Genomic DNA, 24,716 nt, shown 5'->3' on the forward strand with positions numbered 1-24,716 from the left:
GGGGTCCATCCTTCGATATAAGGATTCTTTGCAGTGCGGCCCCGGGGCCCAGGGCCAGGGGCCCCTGGGCACATCCTTTTTCCATTTTCCCTGGGAAAGAAAACTCAGCAGTCCAGGTTCCTGATGTCAGTTTGTAGGGCTCCCTTGGGTCTATCAGGGCAGCACAAGTTTGAGGTGGGGACAACTTCGGTGTGGGGTCCATCCTTCGATATAAGGATTTTTTGCAGTCAGGGCCAGGGGCCCCTGGGCACATCCTTTTTCCATTTTCCCTGGGAAAGAAAACTCAGCAGTCCAGGTTCCTGATGTCAGTTTGTAGGGCTCCCTTGGGTCTATCAGGGCAGCACAAGTTTGAGGTGGGGACAACTTCGGTGTGGGGTCCATCCTTCGATATAAGGATTTTTTGTAGTGAGGCCCCAGCCCAGGGCTAGGGAACCCTGGGCACATCCTTTTTCCATTTTCCCTGGGAAAGAAAACTCAGCAGTCCAGTTTCCTGATGTCAGTTTGTAGGGTTCCCTTGGGTCTATCAGGGCAGCACAAGTTTGAGTTGGGGACACCTTCGGTCTGGGGTCCATCCTTCGATATAAGGATTTTTTGCAGTCAGGGCCAGGGGCCCCTGGGCACATCCTTTTTCCATTTTCCCTGGGAAAGAAAACTCAGCAGTCCAGGTTCCTGATGTCAGTTTGTAGGGCTCCCTTGGGTCTATCAGGGCAGCACAAGTTTGAGGTGGGGACAACTTCGGTGTGGGGTCCATCCTTCGATATAAGGATTCTTTGCAGTCAGGGCCAGGGGTCCCTGGGCACATCCTTTTTCCATTTTCCCTGGGAAAGAAAACTCAGCAGTCCAGGTTCCTGATGTCAGTTTGTAGGGTTCCCTTGGGTCTATCAGGGCAGCACAAGTTTGAGGTGGGGACAGCTTCAGTCTGGGGTCCATCCTTCGATATAAGGATTTTTTGCAGTCAGGGCCAGGGGCCCCTGGGCACATCCTTTTTCCATTTTCCCTGGGAAAGAAAACTCAGCAGTCCAGGTTCCTGATGTCAGTTTGTAGGGCTCCCTTGGGTCTATCAGGGCAGCACAAGTTTGAGGTGGGGACAACTTCGGTGTGGGGTCCATCCTTCGATATAAGGATTCTTTGCAGTGAGGCCCCAGCCCAGGGCCAGGGGCCCCTGGGCACATCCTTTTTCCATTTTCCCTGGGAAAGAAAACTCAGCAGTCCAGGTTCCTGATGTCAGTTTGTAGGGCTCCCTTGGGTCTATCAGGGCAGCACAAGTTTGAGGTGGGGACAACTTCGGTGTGGGGTCCATCCTTCGATATAAGGATTCTTTGCAGTGAGGCCCCAGCCCAGGGCCAGGGGCCCCTGGGCACATCCTTTTTCCATTTTCCCTGGGAAAGAAAACTCAGCAGTCCAGGTTCCTGATGTCAGTTTGTAGGGCTCCCTTGGGTCTATCAGGGCAGCACAAGTTTGAGGTGGGGACAACTTCGGTGTGGGGTCCATCCTTCGATATAAGGATTTTTTGCAGTCAGGGCCAGGGGCCCCTGGGCACATCCTTTTTCCATTTTCCCTGGGAAAGAAAACTCAGCAGTCCAGGTTCCTGATGTCAGTTTGTAGGGCTCCCTTGGGTCTATCAGGGCAGCAGAAGTTTGAGGTGGGGACAACTTCGGTGTGGGGTCCATCCTTCGATATATGAAATCTTTGCAGTCAGGGCCAGGGGCCCCTGGGCACATCCTTTTTCCATTTTCCCTGGGAAAGAAAACTCAGCAGTCCAGGTTCCTGATGTCAGTTTGTAGGGCTCCCTTGAGTCTATCAGGGCAGCACAAGTTTGAGGTGGGGACAACTTCGGTGTGGGGTCCATCCTTCGATATAAGGATTTTTTGCAGTCAGGGCCAGGGGCCCCTGGGCACATCCTTTTTCCATTTTCCCTGGGAAAGAAAACTCAGCAGTCCAGGTTCCTGATGTCAGTTTGTAGGGCTCCCTTGGGTCTATCAGGGCAGCACAAGTTTGAGGTGGGGACAACTTCGGTGTGGGGTCCATCCTTCGATATAAGGATTCTTTGCAGTCAGGGCCAGGGGCCCCTGGGCACATCCTTTTTCCATTTTCCCTGGGAAAGAAAACTCAGCAGTCCAGGTTCCTGATGTCAGTTTGTAGGGCTCCCTTGGGTCTATCAGGGCAGCACAAGTTTGAGTTGGGGACACCTTCGGTCTGGGGTCCATCCTTCGATATAAGGATTTTTTGCAGTCAGGGCCAGGGGCCCCTGGGCACATCCTTTTTCCATTTTCCCTGGGAAAGAAAACTCAGCAGTCCAGGTTCCTGATGTCAGTTTGTAGGGCTCCCTTGGGTCTATCAGGGCAGCACAAGTTTGAGGTGGGGACAACTTCGGTGTGGGGTCCATCCTTCGATATAAGGATTCTTTGCAGTCAGGGCCAGGGGTCCCTGGGCACATCCTTTTTCCATTTTCCCTGGGAAAGAAAACTCAGCAGTCCAGGTTCCTGATGTCAGTTTGTAGGGTTCCCTTGGGTCTATCAGGGCAGCACAAGTTTGAGGTGGGGACAGCTTCAGTCTGGGGTCCATCCTTCGATATAAGGATTTTTTGCAGTCAGGGCCAGGGGCCCCTGGGCACATCCTTTTTCCATTTTCCCTGGGAAAGAAAACTCAGCAGTCCAGGTTCCTGATGTCAGTTTGTAGGGCTCCCTTGGGTCTATCAGGGCAGCACAAGTTTGAGGTGGGGACAACTTCGGTGTGGGGTCCATCCTTCGATATAAGGATTCTTTGCAGTGAGGCCCCAGCCCAGGGCCAGGGGCCCCTGGGCACATCCTTTTTCCATTTTCCCTGGGAAAGAAAACTCAGCAGTCCAGGTTCCTGATGTCAGTTTGTAGGGCTCCCTTGGGTCTATCAGGGCAGCACAAGTTTGAGGTGGGGACAACTTCGGTGTGGGGTCCATCCTTCGATATAAGGATTTTTTGCAGTCAGGGCCAGGGGCCCCTGGGCACATCCTTTTTCCATTTTCCCTGGGAAAGAAAACTCAGCAGTCCAGGTTCCTGATGTCAGTTTGTAGGGCTCCCTTGGGTCTATCAGGGCAGCAGAAGTTTGAGGTGGGGACAACTTCGGTGTGGGGTCCATCCTTCGATATAAGAAATCTTTGCAGTCAGGGCCAGGGGCCCCTGGGCACATCCTTTTTCCATTTTCCCTGGGAAAGAAAACTCAGCAGTCCAGGTTCCTGATGTCAGTTTGTAGGGCTCCCTTGGGTCTATCAGGGCAGCACAAGTTTGAGGTGGGGACAACTTCGGTGTGGGGTCCATCCTTCGATATAAGGATTTTTTGCAGTCAGGGCCAGGGGCCCCTGGGCACATCCTTTTTCCATTTTCCCTGGGAAAGAAAACTCAGCAGTCCAGGTTCCTGATGTCAGTTTGTAGGGCTCCCTTGGGTCTATCAGGGCAGCACAAGTTTGAGGTGGGGACAACTTCGGTGTGGGGTCCATCCTTCGATATAAGGATTCTTTGCAGTCAGGGCCAGGGGCCCCTGGGCACATCCTTTTTCCATTTTCCCTGGGAAAGAAAACTCAGCAGTCCAGGTTCCTGATGTCAGTTTGTAGGGCTCCCTTGGGTCTATCAGGGCAGCAGAAGTTTGAGGTGGGGACAACTTCGGTGTGGGGTCCATCCTTCGATATAAGAAATCTTTGCAGTCAGGGCCAGGGGCCCCTGGGCACATCCTTTTTCCATTTTCCCTGGGAAAGAAAACTCAGCAGTCCAGGTTCCTGATGTCAGTTTGTAGGGCTCCCTTGGGTCTATCAGGGCAGCACAAGTTTGAGGTGGGGACAACTTCGGTGTGGGGTCCATCCTTCGATATAAGGATTTTTTGCAGTCAGGGCCAGGGGCCCCTGGGCACATCCTTTTTCCATTTTCCCTGGGAAAGAAAACTCAGCAGTCCAGGTTCCTGATGTCAGTTTGTAGGGCTCCCTTGGGTCTATCAGGGCAGCACAAGTTTGAGGTGGGGACAACTTCGGTGTGGGGTCCATCCTTCGATATAAGGATTCTTTGCAGTCAGGGCCAGGGGCCCCTGGGCACATCCTTTTTCCATTTTCCCTAAGAAAGAAAACTCAGCAGTCCAGGTTCCTGATGTCAGTTTGTAGGGCTCCCTTGGGTCTATCAGGGCAGCACAAGTTTGAGGTGGGGACAACTTCGGTGTGGGGTCCATCCTTCGATATAAGGATTTTTTGCAGTCAGGGCCAGGGGCCCCTGGGCACATCCTTTTTCCATTTTCCCTGGGAAAGAAAACTCAGCAGTCCAGGTTCCTGATGTCAGTTTGTAGGGCTCCCTTGGGTCTATCAGGGCAGCACAAGTTTGAGGTGGGGACAACTTCGGTGTGGGGTCCATCCTTCGATATAAGGATTTTTTGGAGTGAGGCCCCAGCCCAGGGCTAGGGAAACCTGGGCACACCCTTTTTCCATTTTCCCTGGGAAAGAAAACTCAGCAGTCCAGTTTCCTGATGTCAGTTTGTAGGGTTCCCTTGGGTCTATCAGGGCAGCACAAGTTTGAGGTGGGGACAGCTTCAGTCTGGGGTCCATCCTTCGATATAAGGATTTTTTGCAGTCAGGGCCAGGGGCCCCTGGGCACATCCTTTTTCCATTTTCCCTGGGAAAGAAAACTCAGCAGTCCAGGTTCCTGATGTCAGTTTGTAGGGCTCCCTTGGGTCTATCAGGGCAGCACAAGTTTGAGGTGGGGACAACTTCGGTGTGGGGTCCATCCTTCGATATAAGGATTCTTTGCAGTGAGGCCCCAGCCCAGGGCCAGGGGCCCCTGGGCACATCCTTTTTCCATTTTCCCTGGGAAAGAAAACTCAGCAGTCCAGGTTCCTGATGTCAGTTTGTAGGGCTCCCTTGGGTCTATCAGGGCAGCACAAGTTTGAGGTGGGGACCACTTCGGTGTGGGGTCCATCCTTCGATATAAGGATTTTTTGCAGTCAGGGCCAGGGGCCCCTGGGCACATCCTTTTTCCATTTTCCCTGGGAAAGAAAACTCAGCAATCCAGGTTCCTGATGTCAGTTTGTAGGGCTCCCTTGGGTCTATCAGGGCAGCACAAGTTTGAGGTGGGGACAACTTCGTTGTGGGGTCCATCCTTCGATATAAGGATTCTTTGCAGTCAGGGCCAGGGGCCCCTGGGCACATCCTTTTTCCATTTTCCTTGGGAAAGAAAACTCAGCAGTCCAGGTTCCTGATGTCAGTTTGTAGGGCTCCCTTGGGTCTATCAGGGCAGCACAAGTTTGAGGTGGGGACAACTTCGGTGTGGGGTCCATCCTTCGATATAAGGATTTTTTGCAGTCAGGGCCAGGGGCCCCTGGGCACATCCTTTTTCCATTTTCCCTGGGAAACAAAACTCAGCAGTCCAGGTTCCTGATGTCAGTTTGTAGGGCTCCCTTGGGTCTATCAGGGCAGCACAAGTTTGAGGTGGGGACAACTTCGGTGTGGGGCCCATCCTTCGATATAAGGATTCTTTGCAGTGCGGCCCCGGGGCCCAGGGCCAGGAGCCCCTGGGCACATCCTTTTTCCATTTTCCCTGGGAAAGAAAACTCAGCAGTCCAGGTTCCTGATGTCAGTTTGTAGGGCTCCCTTGGGTCTATCAGGGCAGCACAAGTTTGAGGTGGGGACAACTTCGGTGTGGGGTCCATCCTTCGATATAAGGATTTTTTGCAGTCAGGGCCAGGGGCCCCTGGGCACATCCTTTTTCCATTTTCCCTGGGAAAGAAAACTCAGCAGTCCAGGTTCCTGATGTCAGTTTGTAGGGCTCCCTTGGGTCTATCAGGGCAGCACAAGTTTGAGGTGGGGACAACTTCGGTGTGGGGTCCATCCTTCGATATAAGGAATCTTTGCAGTCAGGGCCAGGGGCCCCTGGGCACATCCTTTTTCCATTTTCCCTGGGAAAGAAAACTCAGCAGTCCAGGTTCCTGATGTCAGTTTGTAGGGCTCCCTTGGGTCTATCAGGGCAGCACAAGTTTGAGGTGGGGACAACTTCGGTGTGGGGTCCATCCTTCGATATAAGGATTCTTTGCAGTCAGGGCCAGGGGCCCCTGGGCACATCCTTTTTCCATTTTCCCTGGGAAAGAAAACTCAGCAGTCCAGGTTCCTGATGTCAGTTTGTAGGGCTCCCTTGGGTCTATCAGGGCAGCACAAGTTTGAGGTGGGGACAACTTCGGTGTGGGGTCCATCCTTCGATATAAGGATTCTTTGCAGTCAGGGCCAGGGGCCCCTGGGCACATCCTTTTTCCATTTTCCCTGGGAAAGAAAACTCAGCAGTCCAGGTTCCTGATGTCAGTTTGTAGGGCTCCCTTGGGTCTATCAGGGCAGCACAAGTTTGAGGTGGGGACAACTTCGGTGTGGGGTCCATCCTTCGATATAAGGATTTTTTGCAGTCAGGGCCAGGGGCCCCTGGGCACATCCTTTTTCCATTTTCCCTGGGAAAGAAAACTCAGCAGTCCAGGTTCCTGATGTCAGTTTGTAGGGCTCCCTTGGGTCTATCAGGGCAGCACAAGTTTGAGGTGGGGACAACTTCGGTGTGGGGTCCATCCTTCGATATAAGGATTCTTTGCAGTGCGGCCCCGGGGCCCAGGGCCAGGGGCCCCTGGGCACATCCTTTTTCCATTTTCCCTGGGAAAGAAAACTCAGCAGTCCAGGTTCCTGATGTCAGTTTGTAGGGCTCCCTTGGGTCTATCAGGGCAGCACAAGTTTGAGGTGGGGACAACTTCGGTGTGGGGTCCATCCTTCGATATAAGGATTCTTTGCAGTGCGGCCCCGGGGCCCAGGGCCAGGGGCCCCTGGGCACATCCTTTTTCCATTTTCCCTGGGAAAGAAAACTCAGCAGTCCAGGTTCCTGATGTCAGTTTGTAGGGCTCCCTTGGGTCTATCAGGGCAGCACAAGTTTGAGGTGGGGACAACTTCGGTGTGGGGTCCATCCTTCGATATAAGGAATCTTTGCAGTCAGGGCCAGGGGCCCCTGGGCACATCCTTTTTCCATTTTCCCTGGGAAAGAAAACTCAGCAGTCCAGGTTCCTGATGTCAGTTTGTAGGGCTCCCTTGGGTCTATCAGGGCAGCACAAGTTTGAGGTGGGGACAACTTCGGTGTGGGGTCCATCCTTCGATATAAGGATTCTTTGCAGTCAGGGCCAGGGGCCCCTGGGCACATCCTTTTTCCATTTTCCCTGGGAAAGAAAACTCAGCAGTCCAGGTTCCTGATGTCAGTTTGTAGGGCTCCCTTGGGTCTATCAGGGCAGCACAAGTTTGAGGTGGGGACAACTTCGGTGTGGGGTCCATCCTTCGATATAAGGATTCTTTGCAGTCAGGGCCAGGGGCCCCTGGGCACATCCTTTCTCCATTTTCCCTGGGAAAGAAAACTCAGCAGTCCAGGTTCCTGATGTCAGTTTGTAGGGCTCCCTTGGGTCTATCAGGGCAGCACAAGTTTGAGGTGGGGACAACTTCGGTGTGGGGTCCATCCTTCGATATAAGGATTCTTTGCAGTGCGGCCCCGGGGCCCAGGGCCAGGGGCCCCTGGGCACATCCTTTTTCCATTTTCCCTGGGAAAGAAAACTCAGCAGTCCAGGTTCCTGATGTCAGTTTGTAGGGCTCCCTTGGGTCTATCAGGGCAGCACAAGTTTGAGGTGGGGACAACTTCGGTGTGGGGTCCATCCTTCGATATAAGGATTTTTTGCAGTCAGGGCCAGGGGCCCCTGGGCACATCCTTTTTCCATTTTCCCTGGGAAAGAAAACTCAGCAGTCCAGGTTCCTGATGTCAGTTTGTAGGGCTCCCTTGGGTCTATCAGGGCAGCACAAGTTTGAGGTGGGGACAACTTCGGTGTGGGGTCCATCCTTCGATATAAGGATTTTTTGTAGTGAGGCCCCAGCCCAGGGCTAGGGAACCCTGGGCACATCCTTTTTCCATTTTCCCTGGGAAAGAAAACTCAGCAGTCCAGTTTCCTGATGTCAGTTTGTAGGGTTCCCTTGGGTCTATCAGGGCAGCACAAGTTTGAGTTGGGGACACCTTCGGTCTGGGGTCCATCCTTCGATATAAGGATTTTTTGCAGTCAGGGCCAGGGGCCCCTGGGCACATCCTTTTTCCATTTTCCCTGGGAAAGAAAACTCAGCAGTCCAGGTTCCTGATGTCAGTTTGTAGGGCTCCCTTGGGTCTATCAGGGCAGCACAAGTTTGAGGTGGGGACAACTTCGGTGTGGGGTCCATCCTTCGATATAAGGATTCTTTGCAGTCAGGGCCAGGGGTCCCTGGGCACATCCTTTTTCCATTTTCCCTGGGAAAGAAAACTCAGCAGTCCAGGTTCCTGATGTCAGTTTGTAGGGTTCCCTTGGGTCTATCAGGGCAGCACAAGTTTGAGGTGGGGACAGCTTCAGTCTGGGGTCCATCCTTCGATATAAGGATTTTTTGCAGTCAGGGCCAGGGGCCCCTGGGCACATCCTTTTTCCATTTTCCCTGGGAAAGAAAACTCAGCAGTCCAGGTTCCTGATGTCAGTTTGTAGGGCTCCCTTGGGTCTATCAGGGCAGCACAAGTTTGAGGTGGGGACAACTTCGGTGTGGGGTCCATCCTTCGATATAAGGATTCTTTGCAGTGAGGCCCCAGCCCAGGGCCAGGGGCCCCTGGGCACATCCTTTTTCCATTTTCCCTGGGAAAGAAAACTCAGCAGTCCAGGTTCCTGATGTCAGTTTGTAGGGCTCCCTTGGGTCTATCAGGGCAGCACAAGTTTGAGGTGGGGACAACTTCGGTGTGGGGTCCATCCTTCGATATAAGGATTCTTTGCAGTGAGGCCCCAGCCCAGGGCCAGGGGCCCCTGGGCACATCCTTTTTCCATTTTCCCTGGGAAAGAAAACTCAGCAGTCCAGGTTCCTGATGTCAGTTTGTAGGGCTCCCTTGGGTCTATCAGGGCAGCACAAGTTTGAGGTGGGGACAACTTCGGTGTGGGGTCCATCCTTCGATATAAGGATTTTTTGCAGTCAGGGCCAGGGGCCCCTGGGCACATCCTTTTTCCATTTTCCCTGGGAAAGAAAACTCAGCAGTCCAGGTTCCTGATGTCAGTTTGTAGGGCTCCCTTGGGTCTATCAGGGCAGCAGAAGTTTGAGGTGGGGACAACTTCGGTGTGGGGTCCATCCTTCGATATATGAAATCTTTGCAGTCAGGGCCAGGGGCCCCTGGGCACATCCTTTTTCCATTTTCCCTGGGAAAGAAAACTCAGCAGTCCAGGTTCCTGATGTCAGTTTGTAGGGCTCCCTTGAGTCTATCAGGGCAGCACAAGTTTGAGGTGGGGACAACTTCGGTGTGGGGTCCATCCTTCGATATAAGGATTTTTTGCAGTCAGGGCCAGGGGCCCCTGGGCACATCCTTTTTCCATTTTCCCTGGGAAAGAAAACTCAGCAGTCCAGGTTCCTGATGTCAGTTTGTAGGGCTCCCTTGGGTCTATCAGGGCAGCACAAGTTTGAGGTGGGGACAACTTCGGTGTGGGGTCCATCCTTCGATATAAGGATTCTTTGCAGTCAGGGCCAGGGGCCCCTGGGCACATCCTTTTTCCATTTTCCCTGGGAAAGAAAACTCAGCAGTCCAGGTTCCTGATGTCAGTTTGTAGGGCTCCCTTGGGTCTATCAGGGCAGCACAAGTTTGAGTTGGGGACACCTTCGGTCTGGGGTCCATCCTTCGATATAAGGATTTTTTGCAGTCAGGGCCAGGGGCCCCTGGGCACATCCTTTTTCCATTTTCCCTGGGAAAGAAAACTCAGCAGTCCAGGTTCCTGATGTCAGTTTGTAGGGCTCCCTTGGGTCTATCAGGGCAGCACAAGTTTGAGGTGGGGACAACTTCGGTGTGGGGTCCATCCTTCGATATAAGGATTCTTTGCAGTCAGGGCCAGGGGTCCCTGGGCACATCCTTTTTCCATTTTCCCTGGGAAAGAAAACTCAGCAGTCCAGGTTCCTGATGTCAGTTTGTAGGGTTCCCTTGGGTCTATCAGGGCAGCACAAGTTTGAGGTGGGGACAGCTTCAGTCTGGGGTCCATCCTTCGATATAAGGATTTTTTGCAGTCAGGGCCAGGGGCCCCTGGGCACATCCTTTTTCCATTTTCCCTGGGAAAGAAAACTCAGCAGTCCAGGTTCCTGATGTCAGTTTGTAGGGCTCCCTTGGGTCTATCAGGGCAGCACAAGTTTGAGGTGGGGACAACTTCGGTGTGGGGTCCATCCTTCGATATAAGGATTCTTTGCAGTGAGGCCCCAGCCCAGGGCCAGGGGCCCCTGGGCACATCCTTTTTCCATTTTCCCTGGGAAAGAAAACTCAGCAGTCCAGGTTCCTGATGTCAGTTTGTAGGGCTCCCTTGGGTCTATCAGGGCAGCACAAGTTTGAGGTGGGGACAACTTCGGTGTGGGGTCCATCCTTCGATATAAGGATTTTTTGCAGTCAGGGCCAGGGGCCCCTGGGCACATCCTTTTTCCATTTTCCCTGGGAAAGAAAACTCAGCAGTCCAGGTTCCTGATGTCAGTTTGTAGGGCTCCCTTGGGTCTATCAGGGCAGCAGAAGTTTGAGGTGGGGACAACTTCGGTGTGGGGTCCATCCTTCGATATAAGAAATCTTTGCAGTCAGGGCCAGGGGCCCCTGGGCACATCCTTTTTCCATTTTCCCTGGGAAAGAAAACTCAGCAGTCCAGGTTCCTGATGTCAGTTTGTAGGGCTCCCTTGGGTCTATCAGGGCAGCACAAGTTTGAGGTGGGGACAACTTCGGTGTGGGGTCCATCCTTCGATATAAGGATTTTTTGCAGTCAGGGCCAGGGGCCCCTGGGCACATCCTTTTTCCATTTTCCCTGGGAAAGAAAACTCAGCAGTCCAGGTTCCTGATGTCAGTTTGTAGGGCTCCCTTGGGTCTATCAGGGCAGCACAAGTTTGAGGTGGGGACAACTTCGGTGTGGGGTCCATCCTTCGATATAAGGATTCTTTGCAGTCAGGGCCAGGGGCCCCTGGGCACATCCTTTTTCCATTTTCCCTAAGAAAGAAAACTCAGCAGTCCAGGTTCCTGATGTCAGTTTGTAGGGCTCCCTTGGGTCTATCAGGGCAGCACAAGTTTGAGGTGGGGACAACTTCGGTGTGGGGTCCATCCTTCGATATAAGGATTTTTTGCAGTCAGGGCCAGGGGCCCCTGGGCACATCCTTTTTCCATTTTCCCTGGGAAAGAAAACTCAGCAGTCCAGGTTCCTGATGTCAGTTTGTAGGGCTCCCTTGGGTCTATCAGGGCAGCACAAGTTTGAGGTGGGGACAACTTCGGTGTGGGGTCCATCCTTCGATATAAGGATTCTTTGCAGTGCGGCCCCGGGGCCCAGGGCCAGGGGCCCCTGGGCACATCCTTTTTCCATTTTCCCTGGGAAAGAAAACTCAGCAGTCCAGGTTCCTGATGTCAGTTTGTAGGGCTCCCTTGGGTCTATCAGGGCAGCACAAGTTTGAGGTGGGGACAACTTCGGTGTGGGGTCCATCCTTCGATATAAGGATTTTTTGCAGTCAGGGCCAGGGGCCCCTGGGCACATCCTTTTTCCATTTTCCCTGGGAAAGAAAACTCAGCAGTCCAGGTTCCTGATGTCAGTTTGTAGGGCTCCCTTGGGTCTATCAGGGCAGCACAAGTTTGAGGTGGGGACAACTTCGGTGTGGGGTCCATCCTTCGATATAAGGATTTTTTGTAGTGAGGCCCCAGCCCAGGGCTAGGGAACCCTGGGCACATCCTTTTTCCATTTTCCCTGGGAAAGAAAACTCAGCAGTCCAGGTTCCTGATGTCAGTTTGTAGGGCTCCCTTGGGTCTATCAGGGCAGCACAAGTTTGAGGTGGGGACAACTTCGGTGTGGGGTCCATCCTTCGATATAAGGATTCTTTGCAGTCAGGGCCAGGGGCCCCTGGGCACATCCTTTTTCCATTTTCCCTGGGAAAGAAAACTCAGCAGTCCAGGTTCCTGATGTCAGTTTGTAGGGCTCCCTTGGGTCTATCAGGGCAGCACAAGTTTGAGTTGGGGACACCTTCGGTCTGGGGTCCATCCTTCGATATAAGGATTTTTTGCAGTCAGGGCCAGGGGCCCCTGGGCACATCCTTTTTCCATTTTCCCTGGGAAAGAAAACTCAGCAGTCCAGGTTCCTGATGTCAGTTTGTAGGGCTCCCTTGGGTCTATCAGGGCAGCACAAGTTTGAGGTGGGGACAACTTCGGTGTGGGGTCCATCCTTCGATATAAGGATTCTTTGCAGTCAGGGCCAGGGGTCCCTGGGCACATCCTTTTTCCATTTTCCCTGGGAAAGAAAACTCAGCAGTCCAGGTTCCTGATGTCAGTTTGTAGGGTTCCCTTGGGTCTATCAGGGCAGCACAAGTTTGAGGTGGGGACAGCTTCAGTCTGGGGTCCATCCTTCGATATAAGGATTCTTTGCAGTGAGGCCCCAGCCCAGGGCCAGGGGCCCCTGGGCACATCCTTTTTCCATTTTCCCTGGGAAAGAAAACTCAGCAGTCCAGGTTCCTGATGTCAGTTTGTAGGGCTCCCTTGGGTCTATCAGGGCAGCACAAGTTTGAGGTGGGGACAACTTCGGTGTGGGGTCCATCCTTCGATATAAGGATTTTTTGCAGTCAGGGCCAGGGGCCCCTGGGCACATCCTTTTTCCATTTTCCCTGGGAAAGAAAACTCAGCAGTCCAGGTTCCTGATGTCAGTTTGTAGGGCTCCCTTGGGTCTATCAGGGCAGCAGAAGTTTGAGGTGGGGACAACTTCGGTGTGGGGTCCATCCTTCGATATAAGAAATCTTTGCAGTCAGGGCCAGGGGCCCCTGGGCACATCCTTTTTCCATTTTCCCTGGGAAAGAAAACTCAGCAGTCCAGGTTCCTGATGTCAGTTTGTAGGGCTCCCTTGGGTCTATCAGGGCAGCACAAGTTTGAGGTGGGGACAACTTCGGTGTGGGGTCCATCCTTCGATATAAGGATTTTTTGCAGTCAGGGCCAGGGGCCCCTGGGCACATCCTTTTTCCATTTTCCCTGGGAAAGAAAACTCAGCAGTCCAGGTTCCTGATGTCAGTTTGTAGGGCTCCCTTGGGTCTATCAGGGCAGCACAAGTTTGAGGTGGGGACAACTTCGGTGTGGGGTCCATCCTTCGATATAAGGATTCTTTGCAGTCAGGGCCAGGGGCCCCTGGGCACATCCTTTTTCCATTTTCCCTGGGAAAGAAAACTCAGCAGTCCAGGTTCCTGATGTCAGTTTGTAGGGCTCCCTTGGGTCTATCAGGGCAGCACAAGTTTGAGGTGGGGACAACTTCGGTGTGGGGTCCATCCTTCGATATAAGGATTTTTTGCAGTCAGGGCCAGGGGCCCCTGGGCACATCCTTTTTCCATTTTCCCTGGGAAAGAAAACTCAGCAGTCCAGGTTCCTGATGTCAGTTTGTAGGGCTCCCTTGGGTCTATCAGGGCAGCACAAGTTTGAGGTGGGGACAACTTCGGTGTGGGGTCCATCCTTCGATATAAGGATTCTTTGCAGTGCGGCCCCGGGGCCCAGGGCCAGGGGCCCCTGGGCACATCCTTTTTCCATTTTCCCTGGGAAAGAAAACTCAGCAGTCCAGGTTCCTGATGTCAGTTTGTAGGGCTCCCTTGGGTCTATCAGGGCAGCACAAGTTTGAGGTGGGGACAACTTCGGTGTGGGGTCCATCCTTCGATATAAGGATTTTTTGCAGTCAGGGCCAGGGGCCCCTGGGCACATCCTTTTTCCATTTTCCCTGGGAAAGAAAACTCAGCAGTCCAGGTTCCTGATGTCAGTTTGTAGGGCTCCCTTGGGTCTATCAGGGCAGCACAAGTTTGAGGTGGGGACAACTTCGGTGTGGGGTCCATCCTTCGATATAAGGATTTTTTGGAGTGAGGCCCCAGCCCAGGGCTAGGGAACCCTGGGCACATCCTTTTTCCATTTTCCCTGGGAAAGAAAACTCAGCAGTCCAGTTTCCTGATGTCAGTTTGTAGGGTTCCCTTGGGTCTATCAGGGCAGCACAAGTTTGAGTTGGGGACACCTTCGGTCTGGGGTCCATCCTTCGATATAAGGATTTTTTGCAGTCAGGGCCAGGGGCCCCTGGGCACATCCTTTTTCCATTTTCCCTGGGAAAGAAAACTCAGCAGTCCAGGTTCCTGATGTCAGTTTGTAGGGCTCCCTTGGGTCTATCAGGGCAGCACAAGTTTGAGGTGGGGACAATTTCGGTGTGGGGTCCATCCTTCGATATAAGGATTCTTTGCAGTCAGGGCCAGGGGTCCCTGGGCACATCCTTTTTCCATTTTCCCTGGGAAAGAAAACTCAGCAGTCCAGGTTCCTGATGTCAGTTTGTAGGGCTCCCTTGGGTCTATCAGGGCAGCACAAGTTTGAGGTGGGGACAACTTCGGTGTGGGGTCCATCCTTCGATATAAGGATTTTTTGCAGTCAGGGCCAGGGGCCCCTGGGCACATCCTTTTTCCATTTTCCCTGGGAAAGAAAACTCAGCAGTCCAGGTTCCTGATGTCAGTTTGTAGGGCTCCCTTGGGTCTATCAGGGCAGCACAAGTTTGAGGTGGGGACAACTTCGGTGTGGGGTCCATCCTTCGATATAAGGATTCTTTGCAGTGAGCCCCCAGCCCAGGGCCAGGGGCCCCTGGGCACATCCTTTTTCCATTTTCCCTGGGAAAGAAAACTCAGCAGTCCAGGTTCCTGATGTCAGTTTGTAGGGCTCCCTTGGGTCTATCAGGGCAGCACAAGTTTGAGGTGGGGACAACTTCGGTGTGGGGTCCATCCTTCGATATAAGGATTCTTTGCAGTCAGGGCCAGGGGCCCCTGGGCACATCCTTTCTCCATTTTCCCTGGGAAAGAAAACTCAGCAGTCCAGGTTCCTGATGTCAGTTTGTAGGGCTCCCTTGGGTCTATCAGGGCAGCACAAGTTTGAGGTGGGGACAACTTCGGTGTGGGGTCCATCCTTCGATATAAGGATTCTTTGCAGTCAGGGCCAGGGGCCCCTGGGCACATCCTTTTTCCATTTTCCCTGGGAAAGAAAACTCAGCAGTCCAGGTTCCTGATGTCAGTTTGTAGGGCTCCCTTGGGTCTATCAGGGCAGCACAAGTTTGAGGTGGGGACAACTTCGGTGTGGGGTCCATCCTTCGATATAAGGATTTTTTGCAGTCAGGGCCAGGGGCCCCTGGGCACATCCTTTTTCCATTTTCCCTGGGAAAGAAAACTCAGCAGTCCAGGTTCCTGATGTCAGTTTGTAGGGCTCCCTTGGGTCTATCAGGGCAGCACAAGTTTGAGGTGGGGACAACTTCGGTGTGGGGTCCATCCTTCGATATAAGGATTTTTTGCAGTCAGGGCCAGGGGCCCCTGGGCACATCCTTTTTCCATTTTCCCTGGGAAAGAAAACTCAGCAGTCCAGGTTCCTGATGTCAGTTTGTAGGGCTCCCTTGGGTCTATCAGGGCAGCACAAGTTTGAGGTGGGGACAACTTCGGTGTGGGGTCCATCCTTCGATATAAGGATTCTTTGCAGTGAGCCCCCAGCCCAGGGCCAGGGGCCCCTGGGCACATCCTTTTTCCATTTTCCCTGGGAAAGAAAACTCAGCAGTCCAGGTTCCTGATGTCAGTTTGTAGGGCTCCCTTGGGTCTATCAGGGCAGCACAAGTTTGAGGTGGGGACAACTTCGGTGTGGGGTCCATCCTTCGATATAAGGATTTTTTGCAGTCAGGGCCAGGGGCCCCTGGGCACATCCTTTCTCCATTTTCCCTGGGAAAGAAAACTCAGCAGTCCAGGTTCCTGATGTCAGTTTGTAGGGCTCCCTTGGGTCTATCAGGGCAGCACAAGTTTGAGGTGGGGACAACTTCGGTGTGGGGTCCATCCTTCGATATAAGGATTCTTTGCAGTCAGGGCCAGGGGCCCCTGGGCACATCCTTCGGCCATTTTCCCTGGGAAAGAAAACTCAGCAGTCCAGGTTCCTGATGTCAGTTTGTAGGGCTCCCTTGGGTCTATCAGGGCAGCACAAGTTTGAGGTGGGGACAACTTCGATGTGGGGTCCATCCTTCGATATAAGGATTTTTTGCAGTCAGGGCCAGGGGCCCCTGGGCACATCCTTTTTCCATTTTCCCTGGGAAAGAAAACTCAGCAGTCCAGGTTCCTGATGTCAGTTTGTAGGGCTCCCTTGGGTCTATCAGGGCAGCACAATTTTAAGGTGGGGAAAACTTCGGTGTGGGTTCCATCCTTCGATATAAGGATTCTTTGCAGTGAGGCCCCAGCCCAAAGCCAGGGGCCCCTGGGCACATCCTTTTTCCATTTTCCCTGGGAAAGAAAACTCAGCAGTCCAGGTTCCTGATGTCAGTTTGTAGGGCTCCCTTGGGTCTATCAGGGCAGCACAAGTTTGAGGTGGGGACAACTTCGGTGTGGGGTCCATCCTTCGATATAAGGATTTTTTGCAGTCAGGGCCAGGGGCCCCTGGGCACATCCTTTTTCCATTTTCCCTGGGAAAGAAAACTCAGCAGTCCAGGTTCCTGATGTCAGTTTGTAGGGCTCCCTTGGGTCTATCAGGGCAGCACAAGTTTGAGGTGGGGACAACTTCGGTGTGGGGTCCATCCTTCGATATAAGGATTCTTTGCAGTCAGGGCCTGGGGCCCCTGGGCACATCCTTTTTCCATTTTCCCTGGGAAAGAAAACTCAGCAGTCCAGGTTCCTGATGTCAGTTTGTAGGGCTCCCTTGGGTCTATCAGGGCAGCACAAGTTTGAGGTGGGGACAACTTCGGTGTGGGGTCCATCCTTCGATATAAGGATTTTTTACAGTCAGGGCCAGGGGCCCCTGGGCACATCCTTTTTCCATTTTCCCTGGGAAAGAAAACTCAGCAGTCCAGGTTCCTGATGTCAGTTTGTAGGGCTCCCTTGGGTCTATCAGGGCAGCACAAGTTTGAGGTGGGGACAACTTCGGTGTGGGGTCCATCCTTCGATATAAGGATTCTTTGCAGTGAGGCCCCCGCCCAGGGCCAGGGGCCCCTGGGCACATCCTTTTTCCATTTTCCCTGGGAAAGAAAACTCAGCAGTCCAGGTTCCTGATGTCAGTTTGTAGGGCTCCCTTGGGTCTATCAGGGCAGCACAAGTTTGAGGTGGGGACAATTTCGGTGTGGGGTCCATCCTTCGATATAAGGATTCTTTGCAGTCAGGGCCAGGGGTCCCTGGGCACATCCTTTTTCCATTTTCCCTGGGAAAGAAAACTCAGCAGTCCAGGTTCCTGATGTCAGTTTGTAGGGCTCCCTTGGGTCTATCAGGGCAGCACAAGTTTGAGGTGGGGACAACTTCGGTGTGGGGTCCATCCTTCGATATAAGGATTTTTTGCAGTCAGGGCCAGGGGCCCCTGGGCACATCCTTTTTCCATTTTCCCTGGGAAAGAAAACTCAGCAGTCCAGGTTCCTGATGTCAGTTTGTAGGGCTCCCTTGGGTCTATCAGGGCAGCACAAGTTTGAGGTGGGGACAACTTCGGTGTGGGGTCCATCCTTCGATATAAGGATTCTTTGCAGTGAGCCCCCAGCCCAGGGCCAGGGGCCCCTGGGCACATCCTTTTTCCATTTTCCCTGGGAAAGAAAACTCAGCAGTCCAGGTTCCTGATGTCAGTTTGTAGGGCTCCCTTGGGTCTATCAGGGCAGCACAAGTTTGAGGTGGGGACAACTTCGGTGTGGGGTCCATCCTTCGATATAAGGATTCTTTGCAGTCAGGGCCAGGGGCCCCTGGGCACATCCTTTCTCCATTTTCCCTGGGAAAGAAAACTCAGCAGTCCAGGTTCCTGATGTCAGTTTGTAGGGCTCCCTTGGGTCTATCAGGGCAGCACAAGTTTGAGGTGGGGACAACTTCGGTGTGGGGTCCATCCTTCGATATAAGGATTCTTTGCAGTCAGGGCCAGGGGCCCCTGGGCACATCCTTCGGCCATTTTCCCTGGGAAAGAAAACTCAGCAGTCCAGGTTCCTGATGTCAGTTTGTAGGGCTCCCTTGGGTCTATCAGGGCAGCACAAGTTTGAGGTGGGGACAACTTCGGTGTGGGGTCCATCCTTCGATATAAGGATTTTTTGCAGTCAGGGCCAGGGGCCCCTGGGCACATCCTTTTTCCATTTTCCCTGGGAAAGAAAACTCAGCAGTCCAGGTTCCTGATGTCAGTTTGTAGGGCTCCCTTGGGTCTATCAGGGCAGCACAAGTTTGAGGTGGGGACAACTTCGGTGTGGGGTCCATCCTTCGATATAAGGATTCTTTGCAGTGCGGCCCCGGGGCCCAGGGCCAAGGGCCCCTGGGCACATCCTTTTTCCATTTTCCCTGGGAAAGAAAACTCAGCAGTCCAGGTTCCTGATGTCAGTTTGTAGGGCTCCCTTGGGTCTATCAGGGCAGCACAAGTTTGAGGTGGGGACAACTTCGGTGTGGGGTCCATCCTTCGATATAAGGATTTTTTGCAGTCAGGGCCAGGGGCCCCTGGGCACATCCTTTTTCCATTTTCCCTGGGAAAGAAAACTCAGCAGTCCAGGTTCCTGATGTCAGTTTGTAGGGCTCCCTTGGGTCTATCAGGGCAGCACAAGTTTGAGGTGGGGACAACTTCGGTGTGGGGTCCATCCTTCGATATAAGGATTTTTTGCAGTCAGGGCCAGGGGCCCCTGGGCACATCCTTTTTCCATTTTCCCTGGGAAAGAAAACTCAGCAGTCCAGGTTCCTGATGTCAGTTTGTAGGGCTCCCTTGGGTCTATCAGGGCAGCACAAGTTTGAGGTGGGGACAACTTCGGTGTGGGGTCCATCCTTCGATATAAGGATTCTTTGCAGTGAGCCCCCAGCCCAGGGCCAGGGGCCCCTGGGCACATCCTTTTTCCATTTTCCCTGGGAAAGAAAACTCAGCAGTCCAGGTTCCTGATGTCAGTTTGTAGGGCTCCCTTGGGTCTATCAGGGCAGCACAAGTTTGAGGTGGGGACAACTTCGGTGTGGGGTCCATCCTTCGATATAAGGATTTTTTGCAGTCAGGGCCAGGGGCCCCTGGGCACATCCTTTCTCCATTTTCCCTGGGAAAGAAAACTCAGCAGTCCAGGTTCCTGATGTCAGTTTGTAGGGCTCCCTTGGGTCTATCAGGGCAGCACAAGTTTGAGGTGGGGACAACTTCGGTGTGGGGTCCATCCTTCGATATAAGGATTCTTTGCAGTCAGGGCCAGGGGCCCCTGGGCACATCCTTTCTCCATTTTCCCTGGGAAAGAAAACTCAGCAGTCCAGGTTCCTGATGTCAGTTTGTAGGGCTCCCTTGGGTCTATCAGGGCAGCACAAGTTTGAGGTGGGGACAACTTCGATGTGGGGTCCATCCTTCGATATAAGGATTTTTTGCAGTCAGGGCCAGGGGCCCCTGGGCACATCCTTTTTCCATTTTCCCTGGGAAAGAAAACTCAGCAGTCCAGGTTCCTGATGTCAGTTTGTAGGGCTCCCTTGGGTCTATCAGGGCAGCACAATTTTAAGGTGGGGAAAACTTCGTTGTGGGGTCCATCCTTCGATATAAGGATTCTTTGCAGTGAGGCCCCAGCCCAAAGCCAGGGGCCCCTGGGCACATCCTTTTTCCATTTTCCCTGGGAAAGAAAACTCAGCAGTCCAGGTTCCTGATGTCAGTTTGTAGGGCTCCCTTGGGTCTATCAGGGCAGCACAAGTTTGAGGTGGGGACAACTTCGGTGTGGGGTCCATCCTTCGATATAAGGATTTTTTGCAGTCAGGGCCAGGGGCCCCTGGGCACATCCTTTTTCCATTTTCCCTGGGAAAGAAAACTCAGCAGTCCAGGTTCCTGATGTCAGTTTGTAGGGCTCCCTTGGGTCTATCAGGGCAGCACAAGTTTGAGGTGGGGACAACTTCGGTGTGGGGTCCATCCTTCGATATAAGGATTCTTTGCAGTCAGGGCCTGGGGCCCCTGGGCACATCCTTTTTCCATTTTCCCTGGGAAAGAAAACTCAGCAGTCCAGGTTCCTGATGTCAGTTTGTAGGGCTCCCTTGGGTCTATCAGGGCAGCACAAGTTGGAGGTGGGGACAACTTCGGTGTGGGGTCCATCCTTCGATATAAGGATTTTTTACAGTCAGGGCCAGGGGCCCCTGGGCACATCCTTTTTCCATTTTCCCTGGGAAAGAAAACTCAGCAGTCCAGGTTCCTGATGTCAGTTTGTAGGGCTCCCTTGGGTCTATCAGGGCAGCACAAGTTTGAGGTGGGGACAACTTCGGTGTGGGGTCCATCCTTCGATATAAGGATTCTTTGCAGTGAGGCCACCGCCCAGGGCCAGGGGCCCCTGGGCACATCCTTTTTCCATTTTCCCTGGGAAAGAAAACTCAGCAGTCCAGGTTCCTGATGTCAGTTTGTAGGGCTCCCTTGGGTCTATCAGGGCAGCACAAGTTTGAGGTGGGGACAACTTCGGTGTGGGGTCCATCCTTTGATATAATGATTTTTTGCAGTCAGGGCCAGGGGCCCCTGGGCACATCCTTTTTCCATTTTCCCTGGGAAAGAAAACTCAGCAGTCCAGGTTCCTGATGTCAGTTTGTAGGGCTCCCTTGGGTCTATCAGGGCAGCACAAGTTTGAGGTGGGGACAACTTCGATGTGGGGTCCATCCTTCGATATAAGGATTTTTTGCAGTCAGGGCCAGGGGCCCCTGGGCACATCATTTTTCCATTTTCCCTGGGAAAAAAAACCCAGCAGTCCAGGTTCCTGATGTCAGTTTGTAGGGCTCCCTTGGGTCTATCAGGGCAGCACAAGTTTGAGGTGGGGACAACTTCGGTGTGGGGTCCATACTTCGATATAAGGATTCTTTGCAGTCAGGGCCAGGGGCCCCTGGGCACATCCTTTTTCCATTTTCCCTGGGAAAGAAAACTCAGCAGTCCAGGTTCCTGATGTCAGTTTGTAGGGCTCCCTTGGGTCTATCAGGGCAGCACAAGTTTGAGGTGGGGACAACTTCGGTGTGGGGTCCATCCTTCGATATAAGGATTTTTTGCAGTCAGGGCCAGGGGCCCCTGGGCACATCCTTTTTCCATTTTCCCTGGGAAAGAAAAATCAGCAGTCCAGGTTCCTGATGTCAGTTTGTAGGGCTCCCTTGGGTCTATCAGGGCAGCACAAGTTTGAGGTGGGGACAACTTCGGTGTGGGGTCCATCCTTCGATATAAGGATTCTTTGCAGTCAGGGCCAGGGGCCCCTGGGCACGTCCTTTTTCCATTTTCCCTGGGAAAGAAAACTCAGCAGTCCAGGTTCCTGATGTCAGTTTGTAGGGCTCCCTTGGGTCTATCAGGGCAGCACAAGTTTGAGGTGGGGACAACTTCGGTCTGGGGTCCATCCTTCGATATAAGGATTCTTTGCAGTGCGGCCCGGGGCCCAGGGCTAGGGGCCCCTGGGCACATCCTTTTTCCATTTTCCCTGGGAAAGAAAACTCAGCAGTCCAGGTTCCTGATGTCAGTTTGTAGGGCTCCCTTGGGTCTATCAGGGCAGCACAAGTTTGAGGTGGGGACAACTTCGGTGTGGGGTCCATCCTTCGATATAAGGATTTTTTGCAGTCAGGGCCAGGGGCCCCTGGGCACATCCTTTTTCCATTTTCCCTGGGAAAGAAAACTCAGCAGTCCAGGTTCCTGATGTCAGTTTGTAGGGCTCCCTTGGGTCTATCAGGGCAGCACAAGTTTGAGGTGGGGACAACTTCGGTGTGGGGTCCATCCTTCGATATAAGGATTCTTTGCAGTGAGGCCCCAGCCCAGGGCTAGGGAACCCTGGGCACACCCTTTTTCCATTTTCCCTGGGAAAGAAAACTCAGCAGTCCAGTTTCCTGATGTCAGTTTGTAGGGCTCCCTTGGGTCTATCAGGGCAGCACAAGTTTGAGGTGGGGACAGCTTCAGTCTGGGGTCCATCCTTCGATATAAGGATTTTTTGCAGTCAGGGCCAGGGGCCCCTGGGCACATCCTTTTTCCATTTTCCCTGGGAAAGAAAACTCAGCAGTCCAGGTTCCTGATGTCAGTTTGTAGGGCTCCCTTGGGTCTATCAGGGCAGCACAAGTTTGAGGTGGGGACAACTTCGGTGTGGGGTCCATCCTTCGATATAAGGATTCTTTGCAGTGAGGCCCCAGCCCAGGGCCAGGGGCCCCTGGGCACATCCTTTTTCCATTTTCCCTGGGAAAGAAAACTCAGCAGTCCAGGTTCCTGATGTCAGTTTGTAGGGCTCCCTTGGGTCTATCAGGGCAGCACAAGTTTGAGGTGGGGACCACTTCGGTGTGGGGTCCATCCTTCGATATAAGGATTTTTTGCAGTCAGGGCCAGGGGCCCCTGGGCACATCCTTTTTCCATTTTCCCTGGGAAAGAAAACTCAGCAGTCCAGGTTCCTGATGTCAGTTTGTAGGGCTCCCTTGGGTCTATCAGGGCAGCACAAGTTTGAGGTGGGGACAACTTCGGTGTGGGGTCCATCCTTCGATATAAGGATTCTTTGCAGTCAGGGCCAGGGGCCCCTGGGCACATCCTTTTTCCATTTTCCCTGGGAAAGAAAACTCAGCAGTCCAGGTTCCTGATGTCAGTTTGTAGGGCTCCCTTGGGTCTATCAGGGCAGCACAAGTTTGAGGTGGGGACAACTTCGGTGTGGGGTCCATCCTTCGATATAAGGATTCTTTGCAGTGCGGCCCCGGGGCCCAGGGCCAGGAGCCCCTGGGCACATCCTTTTTCCATTTTCCCTGGGAAAGAAAACTCAGCAGTCCAGGTTCCTGATGTCAGTTTGCAGGGCTCCATTGGGTCTATCAGGGCAGCACAAGTTTGAGGTGGGGACAACTTCGGTGTGGGGTCCATCCTTCGATATAAGGATTTTTTGGAGTGAGGCCCCAGCCCAGGGCTAGGGAACCCTGGGCACACCCTTTTTCCATTTTCCCTGGGAAAGAAAACTCAGCAGTCCAGTTTCCTGATGTCAGTTTGTAGGGTTCCCTTGGGTCTATCAGGGCAGCACAAGTTTGAGGTGGGGACAGCTTCAGTCTGGGGTCCATCCTTCGATATAAGGATTTTTTGCAGTCAGGGCCAGGGGCCCCTGGGCACATCCTTTTTCCATTTTCCCTGGGAAAGAAAACTCAGCAGTCCAGGTTCCTGATGTCAGTTTGTAGGGCTCCCTTGGGTCTATCAGGGCAGCACAAGTTTGAGGTGGGGACAACTTCGGTGTGGGGTCCATCCTTCGATATAAGGATTCTTTGCATTGAGGCCCCAGCCCAGGGCCAGGGGCCCCTGGGCACATCCTTTTTCCATTTTCCCTGGGAAAGAAAACTCAGCAGTCCAGGTTCCTGATGTCAGTTTGTAGGGCTCCCTTGGGTCTATCAGGGCAGCACAAGTTTGAGGTGGGGACAACTTCGGTGTGGGGTCCATCCTTCGATATAAGGATTCTTTGCATTGAGGCCCCAGCCCAGGGCCAGGGGCCCCTGGGCACATCCTTTTTCCATTTTCCCTGGGAAAGAAAACTCAGCAGTCCAGGTTCCTGATGTCAGTTTGTAGGGCTCCCTTGGGTCTATCAGGGCAGCACAAGTTTGAGGTGGGGACAACTTCGGTGTGGGGTCCATCCTTCGATATAAGGATTTTTTGCAGTCAGGGCCAGGGGCCCCTGGGCACATCCTTTTTCCATTTTCCCTGGGAAAGAAAACTCAGCAGTCCAGGTTCCTGATGTCAGTTTGTAGGGCTCCCTTGGGTCTATCAGGGCAGCACAAGTTTGAGGTGGGGACAACTTCGGTGTGGGGTCCATCCTTCGATATAAGGATTCTTTGCAGTCAGGGCCAGGGGCCCCTGGGCACATCCTTTTTCCATTTTCCCTGGGAAAGAAAACTCAGCAGTCCAGGTTCCTGATGTCAGTTTGTAGGGCTCCCTTGGGTCTATCAGGGCAGCACAAGTTTGAGGTGGGGACAACTTCGGTGTGGGGTCCATCCTTCGATATAAGGATTTTTTGCAGTCAGGGCCAGGGGCCCCTGGGCACATCCTTTTTCCATTTTCCCTGGGAAAGAAAACTCAGCAGTCCAGGTTCCTGATGTCAGTTTGTAGGGCTCCCTTGGGTCTATCAGGGCAGCACAATTTTGAGGTGGGGACAACTTCGGTGTGGGGTCCATCCTTCGATATAAGGATTTTTTGGAGTGAGGCCCCAGCCCAGGGCTAGGGAACCCTGGGCACACCCTTTTTCCATTTTCCCTGGGAAAGAAAACTCAGCAGTCCAGTTTCCTGATGTCAGTTTGTAGGGTTCCCTTGGGTCTATCAGGGCAGCACAAGTTTGAGGTGGGGACAGCTTCAGTCTGGGGTCCATCCTTCGATATAAGGATATTTTGCAGTCAGGGCCAGGGGCCCCTGGGCACATCCTTTTTCCATTTTCCCTGGGAAAGAAAACTCAGCAGTCCAGGTTCCTGATGTCAGTTTGTAGGGCTCCCTTGGGTCTATCAGGGCAGCACAAGTTTGAGGTGGGGACAACTTCGGTGTGGGGTCCATCCTTCGATATAAGGATTCTTTGCAGTGAGGCCCCAGCCCAGGGCCAGGGGCCCCTGGGCACATCCTTTTTCCATTTTCCCTGGGAAAGAAAACTCAGCAGTCCAGGTTCCTGATGTCAGTTTGTAGGGCTCCCTTGGGTCTATCAGGGCAGCACAAGTTTGAGGTGGGGACAACTTCGGTGTGGGGTCCATCCTTCGATATAAGGATTTTTTGCAGTCAGGGCCAGGGGCCCCTGGGCACATCCTTTTTCCATTTTCC

The sequence above is a fragment of the Lonchura striata genome, chromosome 23 (assembly GCF_050655825.1).
Source record: "Lonchura striata isolate lonStrDom1 chromosome 23, ASM5065582v1, whole genome shotgun sequence".
Taxonomy (NCBI): domain Eukaryota; kingdom Metazoa; phylum Chordata; class Aves; order Passeriformes; family Estrildidae; genus Lonchura; species Lonchura striata.